This window comes from Tasmannia lanceolata, unplaced genomic scaffold (genome assembly GCF_043159265.1).
Source record: "Tasmannia lanceolata isolate RefF3 unplaced genomic scaffold, GAP_Taslan_0.1 ptg000984l, whole genome shotgun sequence".
Lineage (NCBI taxonomy): Eukaryota > Viridiplantae > Streptophyta > Magnoliopsida > Canellales > Winteraceae > Tasmannia > Tasmannia lanceolata.
Window position 1 is genome coordinate 5,001 of NW_027519647.1, and position 13,148 is coordinate 18,148.

Sequence of the window (13,148 nt, forward strand, 5' to 3'; positions counted from 1 at the left end):
TTCGATTCAATCGTACCACGTAATCCTTTAAAGGGTGTTCTGAGTGAATTATTTCAGCTACATGGTTTCTTTCCTTTGAATCAAAATTCAAGTAATGAAAACCTATAATAGAATAAAATAAATCGAATCGAAGTGTTGTATATTTCTATATCTCCCGAGAACCTCCATTTTTGACTTGACTATGAATTCCTGTTGGATCAGATTCTAACGAATTTTTGGGGAACTCATAATAAACCCCTTATTCTCCTTATTAAAATAAAAAGATAAGGACGGGAGAACAAGAATAATAAAGCGGATTATCATACGTATATTTCGTGTAGAAAGATGAATAGGTACATTTATTTAGTTCTACATTCCTTGAACTTATTATATACTTATAATACTTATAATAGATAGACTTATCATAAGATATCTTTTATAACAGGAGATATCTTTTATAACAGGTACAAATATTAAATCGAGGCACCTATTCTATGACAGATCTCAACTTACCCTCTATTTTTGTGCCTTTAGTGGGCCTAGTATTTCCGGCAATTGCAATGGCGTCTTTATCTCTTCATGTTCAAAAAAACAAGATTGTTTAGATCCGATGGGACTAAATCTCATCAATTTATTTCAACACTTGGACTTGGATCATAATACAGATACCTATTTAGTGGAATATGGTACGATATGTGGCTCCCCTCGAACACAAAAATAATACAAATAACAAATAAAAAGGAAAAGGCTGTTATGTTATGCATGCAGATACATGATCTATGGATAAATGCATGTATATGCGGGTATAGCTGTTTTAAAATAGATCGGCGGATATCTATATCTGAAATAGAAAGTAAATGTATCTATATGTTATGTAGATATACATAATGGGATCATATGAAGGGGATGTTATTATTTTATATCTAACCAATTCGATGAATTACTGCTAAGGGTTCACATCATAATAGTGCTAGTTGATGAGAGTTACTTCGGGAGCCAAAAAGGTAAAGTCAAATTCATTTGGCTTATTCTCTCAATTCCAATAGAATGCAACTGGATCTAGTATGAACTGGCGATCAGAACGTATATGGATAGAACTTATAACGGGGTCTCGAAAAACAAGTAATTTCTGCTGGGCCTTTATCCTTTTTTTAGGTTCGCTAGGATTCTTATTGGTTGGAACTTCCAGTTATCTTGGTAGGAATTTGATATCCTTATTCCCGTCTCAGCAAATAATTTTTTTTCCACAAGGGATCGTGATGTCTTTTTATGGGATCGCGGGTCTGTTCATTAGTTCCTATTTGTGGTGCACAATTTCGTGGAATGTGGGTAGTGGTTATGATCGATTCGATAGAAAAGAAGGGGTCGTGTGTATTTTTCGTTGGGGATTTCCTGGAATAAATCGTCGAATCTTCCTTCGATTTCTTATGAGAGATATCCAGTCGATCAGAATGGAAGTTAAAGAGGGCCTTTATTCCCGTCGTGTCCTTTATATGGAAATTAGAGGCCAGGGAGCTATCCCCTTGACTCGAACTGATGAGAATTTGACTCCACGAGAAATTGAACAAAAAGCTGCCGAATCGGCCTATTTCTTGCGTGTACCAATTGAAGTATTTTGAAATAAACTGTGATGAAGAATGAATGTTTTCTTTCTCAGTATGAGGGAAGGAGCTCAGGAATCCCCTTTTACTTTTAATATAAGCGAAGTTTCTTCGGAACGTTCATTCGAGCAAATCATGTTAGATTCTATTTCACCCGTTCTGTTGGTAATGCCGCTGTACTGTGGCCTATAGAATAAAGCAAGCAAGCAGGCATATATGGAACAACCATAATAAGAAGCAAGTTTTGTCCACCAAAACTATTTTTATGCATATGGAACTCAACTCAATTCTTTCATATTAGTAAGAAGTCCAATAAGTATGTATTCATCACACATATCAGAACATTTCGGAATACAGTACAGAATTCATCTTTTTAGGCCCAATATTTTGAATTGATACGTTAGATACAGATGGATCATCTCTCATAAATTATCTCCCTTTTGTCATTTGTCAATCGATCTTTCTTTTTATCTTATCCTCTCTTTTGCTCCTTGATGGCCAAACGATTGGATCTTTCATAACCATCCAATTTCTCTCTCCTTTTGCCACTCCTTTCGGATTTCATCATCAATATTCTTCAAAAATATCCCTTCAATTATTCCTGGGCTGTGGGTAGCCAGCCAAACATTTCGAAATAATTGATTGATCGAGGGGGAGTTTTTTTGTCTCAAAATCCGAATAATATTCATTACTTCAAGTGGTTGCATTCATCGAAAGGAACAAATGAAGATGCAATTGGTTCGAATTTGACCATGGGATATCTGGAAACAATATTTGATTATTTCTTTCATTTGAAATGGGCCCTTATTTTTTCATTTCATTTTTATTTGATTCTATTTCTATATTCTTTCCAGATCCAAGGACTAAACAATGAAAAAAAAAAAGTGCCAAAAAAGAAAAAAGCATTGACTCCCCTCCCATATCTTGCATCTATAGTCTTTTTGCCCTGGTGGATCTCTCTCTCATTTAATAAAAGTCTGGAACCTTGGGTTACTCATTGGTGGAATACCAGGCAATCCGAAACTTTTTTGAATGATATTCAAGAAAATAACGTTCTAGAAAGATTCATAGAATTAGAAGAACTATTCCTGTTGGACGAAATGATAAAGGACTACCAGGAGACACAGATACAAAAGTTTCGTATAGGAATCCACAAAGAAACGATACAATTGATCAAAATGCACAATGAAGATCATATCCATATCATTTTGGATTTCTCGGCAAATATAATCTGTTTCGCTATTCTAAGCGGTTATTCTATTCTGGGTAATGAAGAACTTCTCATTTTGAATTCTTGGGTTCAGGAATTCCTCTATAACTTAAGTGACACAATAAAAGCTTTTTCTATTCTTTTATTAACTGATTTATGTATCGGATTCCACTCGCCTTATGGTTGGGAACTAATGATTGGCTCGATCTACAAAGATTTTGGATTTTCCCATAACGATCAAATTATATCTGGTCTTGTTTCTACCTTTCCAGTCATTCTAGATACAATTTTGAAATATTGGATCTTCCATTATTTAAATCGTGTATCTCCTTCACTTGTAGTCATTTATCATTCAATGAATGAATGAAGAACTCATTTGATCCGCTGATATCAATCAAATAATCCCACTCTTTATACTTTTACCCGTCCAGGGAATTCGATTCCTCCTATATTCCAGTACAATTATTCCAGTACAATATCAGAATCGTGGATAGGGAACTATACTATACTAACTATATTAGCTACCTACCTAATTTATTGTAGAAATTTCCGGGATCAATGATTGGACCATGCAAAATAGAAATACCTTTTCTTGGGTAAAGGAACAAATGACTCGATTCATTTCCGTATCGATCATGATATATGTAATAACTAGGACATCTATTTCAAATGCATATCCTATTTTTGCGCAGCAGGGTTATGAAAATCCACGAGAAGCAACTGGGCGTATTGTATGTGCCAATTGCCATTTAGCTAATAAACCCGTGATATTGAGGTTCCACAAGCTGTCTCCTGATACTGTATATGAAGCAGTTGTTAGAATCCCTATATGCACTGAAACAAGTTCTTGCTAATGGTAAAAAGGGGTCTTTGAAATGTGGGGGCTGTTCTTATTTTACCCGATGGATTCGAACTTAGCTCCACCCGATCGTATTTCTCAACCCCCGGATCATATCCCCGAAAGAAAAAAATAGGCACTCTGTCTTTTCAGAGTTATCGCCCCACTAAAAAAAATATTCTTGTGATAGGTCCTGTTCCTGGTCAGAAATATAGTGAAATCGTCTTTCCCATTCTTTCTCCGGACCCTGCTACTAAGAAAGACGTTAACTTCTTAAAATATCCTATATACGTAGGTGGGAACAGGGGAAGGGGCCAGATTTATCCCGATGGGGGTAAGAGTAACAATACAGTCTATAATGCTACAGGAGCGGGTATAGTAAGCAGAATAGTACGTAAAGAAAAAGGGGGGTATGAAATAACCATAGCTGATGCATCGGATGGACACCAAGTAATTGATATTATACCTCCAGGACCGGAACTTCTTGTTTCAGAGGGTGAATCTATCAAGCTTGATCAACCATTAACGAGTAATCCTAATGTGGGTGGATTTGGTCAGGGAGATGCAGAAATAGTATTCAAGATCCATTACGTGTCCAAGGGTTGTTGTTCTTTTTGGTATCTGTTATTCTGGCACAAATCTTTTTGGTTCTTAAAAAGAAACAGTTTGAGAAGGTTCAATTGTCCGAAATGAATTTCTAGATACATGGATCCATCAAATTGGTAAAAAGAGACGAACTATTGTTGATCGATGCAATTATGTATGATCAAAAAAAATAATGAAAAGCTTTTTTCTTTATACTGTTTTTCGGCGAGATGTCAGGAATTGTTTGTGCCCCGTTCCTAGTAATAATATGTATATTCTGAAGAAGGCTACTTGACATTTTTTTTTTTTTCAAAAAAAAAATTGGAGTGGTGTGACTATGCCAGGCCTCTTAATCCCAGATTATAAATGCCATGTAATGCATCAATAGTTTTTGATTCTATTGTACCTAATAGAATCGAATTCTATTAGATAATAGGCAAGGAAGAAAATAAATGGCAAGGAATAAATGAAAGTAACAAATGATTCTAGGAGGGATTGCTCGTCTTACTAATCTTCCACACAAGAAAAGGAATTTTTCACCCTTTTCCTGTGTGGAAATAATAATGATTCTTGATCCTGTTCGTTAAAGATTACGATTTTCTTTTCCAGGACTATTATAACCTCTTTCTTTAGATTCATAAGCAGTAGTGGACAAACAAAAAAAAAGGGGGGGGCGGGGGGAATCACTCATTGAGCAAATAGAACTTCTTCAATGAACTTATAAAAAAAAAAAAAGCAAATTTTCGCTGTGATGAGATAATCAATAAGGATTTGGATATGTGCAAAAATCCAAGATTTTCACTTTTTTTTTTTCACCACACTCGGGCATTAAATTAAGTGTCTTTTGCTTGAAATTTTATTTATGGAGTAAGGTTCATTTCCATACTAATTGGAATTGATTTGAAGAATGTCTCATCTGTAGAAATCCATATTGTGTCATCCATAAAATCGATTGATTCCTTCTTTCTTCTTGCTTCGGAAGAGTCCGTCCATACTATAGAGGAACAGATACTATGACAATCAAGGGATTAAATTCTTCAAAAACATCATTAGAAACAAAGGAATGGGGTGGTTTTAAACATCGGATCGAAGCAAAGGATCCGTTTTGTCATTTCTACGAATCAAATATTCTTCTTATGTTGACTGAATGAATTTCCAACCTTTATGTTATGAAATGGATCAAAGTCTCGCTGGAAGAGTAAGAACTCAACAGGACCTTACCCCTCTTTGTTTTGTCTGATTCGAGGGGTAAGGTCCTGTTGAGTTCTTACTTTTTCATGTCCACAATCCGGTTCTCATCCGATCACTATAGGGATGAGCCCAATCCGGAGTATGAACCGTAAAAGAAAATACCTATTGAACCAATCACAGGAATACCAGTTACAGTACCTATCAGCCAAAGAGGAATCCTTCCAGTAGTATCGGCCATTTACCCCGCTTCCCTCCACATTTCATCAAGTGGTCATGCTAGAGACATAAACAGTCATGGATAATTATGAGGATGATATCCTTCCGAATGGGATAAGAGAATTCCTACTATTCTCTTTCTTTCTCTCAATTGAAGAAATAATTGGAAAATAAAACAGCAAGTACAAAAATGAGTAATAACCCCCAGTAGAGGCTGGTACGATTCAATTCAACATTTTGTTCGTTCGGGTTTGATTGTGTCGTAGCTCTATAATTCAGATTAGGTTTATCGTTGGATGAACTGCATTGCTGATATTGACCCCAAAAAAGAAACGGTAGGTACAGCCAGTCCGTGAACGGCCAACCAGCGCACTGTAAAAATTGGATAGGTTCGATCTATGGTCATTGAGGCCTCCTAAAAGGATCTACTAAATTCATCGAGTTGTTCCAAAGGGTCAAAACGGCCAGTTATTAATGGAATCCCCTGTCGGCTCTCTGTGAAATACTCGTTTGGCCGAGGGCTTCCAAACACATCATAAGCTAAACCCGTGCTGACGAATAACCAACCCGCAATGAATAGGGAAGGTATAGTAATACTATGAATAACCCAGTATCGAATACTGGTGATAATATCAGCAAAAGAACGTTCTCCCGTGCTTCCAGACATGCTGAGCTCCACATATTCTTGTACAGTCAAAGGGGGATCGATTCCTTGAAAGATGGGATCAGTAAATGGAAAACTACTGATATTTCATCTTTGTGAGATCGTCAATATTGTACCGAAGGTGTATTTAGAGTATACCGAATCAGTATAGCTATCCTTCCTCTGACACAGCAACGCAGTTTCAATCAGTATCGAAAAGAAATGGTACATAATTCCCCTTTTCCTTTCTTGTTACTTGTCTATGCGGAACCGCGTGTCATTCAATCAAAAATTGATCAAATTTCTGTAGTATAGGGTTTCAAGTATTGGCTTTGGACTAGAAACTGAAGTTCTTAGTAAAGTTTGAGTCAACGGGTTCTAGTTCTAATAATTAATGAACGAGATTATCATATTCCACACAATTCAATTAGATGCAAAATATAGAAATCCCCTCTCATGGTTGTAGAAAAGATATTTTTCTTTTTTTCTAATCCTTTCATTTCAAGTAATTGGTTGGTTCTACAGTAGTAGATAGTATTCGATGAAAGAAAGAGAAGAAACAATAAATAGTTTGAACAATCAATATTCGTGATGCAACCATTACTGGATTAGATCCAAAGGTTCCTTCTTGACCTAGCTACAAGGATGGAACTCCATGATATGGAAAGACAGACTGTGGAACCTAAAAGGATAATAGGAATTGATAAATTGAAAAAGAAAAGAAATAAATGGTCAAAATGGAAATTCTTTTGAAATCCAATTCTTTTATTCTATAGTTATTCAAAGATAATTTCATTTTTGAATGAAGTTACACGACACAGTTCTTCTGACTATTACTTTACTCACGAGTTGCTCAATGAATCTGTTGATTTGAAATCCCGACATTGGTAGATGTCACAGATGATAAATCAATCTTTTTTTTTTTTTCTACCTCTGCTACTCTATCTTTGTCAGTGCCGTCTATAATGACTGATGAATCAAGAACTTTCAATTGGAACTGATTCTGTCAATTGGTATTTTTTCTGATCATCACATCTCGCAAAAATTGAAACTTAGGTAAGTGCTTTATAAACATATGTAAAAAAAAAAGAACGTATCTCATTTAGCTCCTTCATGCCCACTATAACTAGTTATTTCGGTTTTCTACTAGCTGCTTCAACTATAACCCCAGCTCTATTGATTGGTCTGAGCAAGATACGACTTATTTGAAATTAATTGAATGAATAATTCATCAAAATAAATAGTTCTGTGAGATTTCAGGTATTCGATAGTTCCTTCCCGCGTTAATTACCAATTCTTGATCATTGAGATTCATGGGTGATTCGGAGTAATATTTAGGGATAGATATTACCTCTATTTTTACCCTTTCCAACAAATTGAAATGATTGAAGTTTTTCTATTTGGAATCGTCTTAGGTCTAATTCCTATTACTTTGGCCGGATTATTCGTAACTGCATATTTACAATACAGACGCGGAGATCAGTTGGACCTTTGATTGAGTAACATCTCTTTTTTGATTGACCTCCTTCTTAAGCTGCAGGAGGTCAAATTCAGGTTGCAGTTCAAGTTAGTAAAGTTATTTTATTGTGATTCAACATTACAAAAACAGAATCACGCTCTGTAGGATTTGAACCTACGACATCGGGTTTTGGAGACCCACGTTCTACCGAACTGAACTAAGAGCGCTTTCTTATGACAGGAGATACAACTGTAAAGAAAGGGATTCTTTTTGTACACCCAATACACCTTGCATGCATGTAGTATCATAAAATGCAAAATTATGTCCAGTCCAGTCCAATTTGAATCGATCTCAACTGATCCCTCGTTACTGCCCATAGGAGAAGTAATAGGTAGGGATGACAGGATTTGAACCCGTGACATTTTGTACCCAAAACAAACGCGCTACCAAGCTGCGCTACATCCCTTTCAATTGTTGTACAGTTTCATTGTAGGGAATCCTTGTCTTGTTTTCCACATCGTTATTTCCTAATATCTAGAGACAATTTCTCTTGCCATTTCTTCTTTTTGATTTCATATAATCAAAGAATTATATACATATGAAACCTAACGTATAAAAAAATGAATATTTATCGGTAATGCTCAGTAAGAAAGGGTCATCTTTTTCTGTTTTAGGGACAAGTAGATCTAATCCACCGGATTATTGTACATATTCATTTTCATTTTAGTTCGGGATTAGGGATTTCGTGTACAAATACAAGTGATCTTTAGCTACAGATACATCTGATCATATATGTATTCCAATAAAGAAGGAGGATTTTCAATGCGAGATATAAAAACATATCTCTCCGTGGCACCTGTGCTAACTACGCTATGGTTCGGGTCTTTAGCAGGTCTATTGATAGAGATCAATCGTTTATTCCCAGATGCGTTGACATTCCCCTTTTTTTCATTCTAGTTATTGACATGGGAAGGGGTGAAGAAGATTAGAGATACAACAAATTCTCTGTGACTAATCCACCCTTTTGAATTTTTTTTTTAAGTTGTTTAGGAAGGAAAGAGAAAGAAAAGTGGATTAAACCTCAGCGAAACTCGGGCTCAGCATAGAATTAATAGAGGGAGAACAGAAATAGAAATGTGGGTCTAGGACAGGCTGTTCAAGAGCATACAAGATAGTAAATGAAATACTGACTGGGATTAGAAATAATGGATAGTTAGAAATAATTGTATTACTTATTATTACTCTATTGATTGCAGCGAAATCTTTCATAATTGGATTTCGAGTTATCAGTTAGCAACTTCTATTTATTTTTCCTTCTTTTCGTATTCTTCGATTCAGATCGAAAATAGAAGAGTGGAGGGAATCCAAAATCCAAAGGAGGTTCATGGCCAAGGGTAAAGATGTCAGAATAAGAGTTATTTTGGAATGTACCAGTTGTGTCCGAAATGATTTAAATAAGGAATCGCGGGGCATTTCCAGATATATTACTCAAAAGAATCGACACAATACGCCTAGTCGATTGGACTTGAGAAAATTCTGTCCTTATTGTTACAAGCATACGATTCATGGGGAGATAAAGAAATAGATCGAACAGAATAGAATGTCTGTTCCACCCTTCCAAGGAACAGGACAAAATTACATATAGATAGATATATAAAATATAAACAAATCAAGTACTATTACTATTTCGGTCGGATCCGAAACCGAAATGAATGAAGAAATAAGATTTTAGAGATAAGGAATAAATCATGGATAAATCCAAGCGACCCTTTCGTAAATCCAAGCGATCTTTTCGTAGGCGTTTGCCCCCAATTGGATCGGGGGATCGAATTGATTATAGAAATATGAGTTTAATTAGTCGATTTATTAGTGAACAAGGAAAAATATTATCTAGACGAGTGAATAGATTGACCTTGAAACAACAACGATTAATTACTATTGCTATAAAACAAGCTCGTATTTTATCTTCGTTACCTTTTCTTAATAATGAGAAACAATTTGAAAGAACCGAGTCGACCCCTAGAACTGCTGGTCCTAAAACCAGAAATAAATAGGCCTACTTCTCAATTGAATCAAAACTCTAATTGGAATTCAAACTCAGATTGAGGTTTTGTTCGAAAAAGCCGAGATACTTGATTGTCGCGTCGTAAGAAAAAAAAAAAAAGAATGAATGGGGAAGAAAAAATATTTTTTTTTATTGAAAAGTGTTCGTTCATTTCTAATATTTATCATATTCATTTCTACTCTACCTTCCCGGAGTTCATTCTCCGGGGAACTCCGTTTAAATCATTTCGGTGAATTCGTTCCAGTCGCCTTATTTGATAATCTCATTTGAAATCATGTAAATGCAATTCCTATTTGATATAGCTATTTGTGCAAGTATTTTACGATTAAGAAGCAACTGCCTCTTGTACAGATCGTGCATTAATCGACTATAACTATAGGATACCCCATTTTCACGAGTTACTGCATTTATCCGAGTGATCCACAAACGACGAAAATCTCTCTTTTGCCTGCATCTATCCCGATGACTGGAAACCAAAGCTCTCATTTTCTGTTGAGTAGTAGTTCGAGTAAGTCTTGAATGAGCCCCTCGAAAGGTTGATGCAAATAAACGAATTTTTGTTCGACGTCTCCGAGCTATATATCCCCGCCTAACTCTGGTCATTGAATCAAATGAAACCTTGATGAATAACTAATTGATTTCTTTTCTTTCAGTCATTCTTTTCCCCTCCCCTAGTTTATTAGTAACAAAACGGATTCTTCCGATGTATAAAATAAAAATTCCAATGGCTTTTGCTACTATGACCTTCCCAACCACGATTTTTGATTTCTTCCAGGCATTTCACCTCGGAATAAGAAATTGTACCGATATTAGATATAAAATATCTAGTAAATAGGTAGTAATAAATAGAGAAAAATGGAGAAATAAATAAATAGTGGCTTCCATCGTTTCTATGATTACTTCTTAAACGGTGAGGTCCTCTCTATACACCGGAGCTCCTTCCCCCATTTAATCAATGTTATTAGTAACTTGTACAGTTCACACTCTTTGGCTCTACCCATAAAATTATCCAGTATATAGGTCTTTTCACAATGAGATCCATCCATACAGTGACGGCATTTAATTATGAAGGTTGGCTAGGTAGCTAACCCTGTTAGTCCGTTCTTGCAAGAGTAGAAGCATAATCTTTCTGCTTTTAAAATACTATTTTCCCCGCTTAATGGATAACCATTTGCTACCAATGGGGAATTGATTTTCATCTCAAATCGAGGTGATTGGATTTGCACCAATGGAAACCATAAATTCCATACACAATAGAGGTATATGATAGATCTTTATTTTGAGATAGTGAATGGAATGGAGTTCTTCCATTCTATCCTACTCATTGGTACTGGTCATTGATACTGGAAAAATCGTCTCATTTGTTCCAGATCATGATCTGAACGAGTCGCACATACACCCTAGTACATGTTCCTCGACGCTGAGGACATCCTCGAAGGGCAGGGGATTTCGTGACATTTTTGATTGGCTGTCTTGTGTTTCTAATAAGTTGTTTAATAGTTGGCATGCTGAATCGTATACAGAATGGGCTGGTTTAGATCGATCCTAACCGGATGATTATGAATTACTTCCATTTCATATAATATTTTACCAGGTTAAGAAGATAAAATATCAAATCACGGCTCATTCGAATTATGGTTCGAAATGGAATCAAGAATTTATGTGAAATCCCCGGTATTTTCGACCGCGACAACATCAACAATGCCATGGGCTTGGGCTTCTGTTGCTGACATAAAAACATCCCTTTCCATGTCTTCGGATATAACCCATAAAGGCTTGCCGGTTCTTTGTACATAAACCCTTGTGAGGGTTTCGCGGAGTTTCAGTAGTTCTTCCGCTTCCAGGATAAATTCTCCTGTGGGTGCCTCATAAAAAGAACTAGCAGGTTGGTGGATCATAACCCTGATGATATAACATAATGAACGGTTCCTCTATCTCGCACGATCGGTCGAAGGGAAGGGATAAAGAATAACAAGAATAAAAAGATAGAATTAGAATTGAACAACCGTACAGGCATCTTTTATGCATTGCATACGGCTCCGCAATGGAATTTCCTTTTCCCTTCCATCGAAGAAAGAGACAAATAGAATCCATCAGACCCAGATCGTTGAATGATCCATTTACCATCTTTCCTTTCGGAGGAGTCAAAAAATACTATGATGGTTCCGTTGCTTTATATATTTATCTCGTCTGTGATTCAGCAATCCCAAAGTTTCTTTATGATCCGATCAAATAAGGAAAAAATGATCTTTTTTTTTTTTCATTTTCGTACTCTTTCATAACATAAATATCGGAAAGAGGCTTCTGGTGTGAAAGCAAAAAAAAGGTTTGTGACGCTGAAATGGACCCCCGATACATAAGATCAAATCGTAAATAACCTTTGTTTCATACTACTATCTCGATATATAATCTCATGTTATGTTATGAAAAAAAAATAATAGTTTGCTCATATCGAACTCGAAGTGCCATGCTATTATTACTTATTATTCATATTCCATATGGCGAAGGCATAGTCTTCTTTTTTTTTTCTCAAATAAAAAAAAACTCATTGGCGCCAAGCGTGAGGGAATGCTAGACGTTTGGTAATTTCTCCTCCGACTAGGAGAAAAGATCCCATTGAAGCGGCTAATCCCATGCATATTGTATGTATGTCTGGTGGCACAAATTGCATAGTATCATAAATAGCTATTCCTGGTATTACCCATCCGCCGGGAGAGTTTATAAACAAATACAGATCCCTGGTATCATCCTCTATACTGAGATATACCATGAGACCAACAAGTTGATTCGAGATCTCGCTATCAACCTCTTGTCCTAAAAAAAGTAATCTTTCTCGATGAAGTCGGTTGATTAGGACAAAATTGTATCCCTTAGGAACCGCACACGCACCTTTGGATGCATACGGTTCAAAAAATCAAAATTGCGAAAAAAAAAAAAGAATTCATTGAACTTATCGAACTAACCCCTCATTGATGTATTCTTTCATCGAGATCCAAATCACGATGTAATTTTCTTGTTCCTAAATGGGCCTCTTCAATTCTTTTAGGTTTATGCTCTACTCCGGGTAAAGATCTGCCCGAATTCTATTTGCACATATAGGACAAATGATCACAGTACCGCTTCTTTTTGTTCCGACTTCTTTTTTTTTTTCAATTCGTTTTCATGTTCATGCCTTCCGCCAAATATTCGACTAATCATATTATTCCATTAATTGGTAGTTTTAGAGGTATAAATAGGGATCATTTATGATACGAGTAGTAATCATACATAGATTACCAATTTGGTATTTTTTGAACGGAGCCTGGATACTTCATTTTATTGGTCCAAGCCAACCATAAATTCTTCTAATTGAGAATATTGA

The 13,148-nt window shown here is 35.9% G+C and overlaps 2 non-coding genes across 2 annotated transcripts; both read right to left on the reverse strand.

Moving 5' to 3' along the window:
* Window positions 1-7,875: 7,875 nt before the first annotated feature.
* TRNAW-CCA (transfer RNA tryptophan (anticodon CCA)) lies at window positions 7,876-7,949 on the reverse strand. Its single transcript has one exon. It is a non-coding gene; the product is annotated as a tRNA-Trp (tRNA).
* Window positions 7,950-8,114: 165 nt separating this feature from the next.
* TRNAP-UGG (transfer RNA proline (anticodon UGG)) lies at window positions 8,115-8,188 on the reverse strand. The gene has a single exon. It is a non-coding gene; the product is annotated as a tRNA-Pro (tRNA).
* Window positions 8,189-13,148: the final 4,960 nt, after the last annotated feature.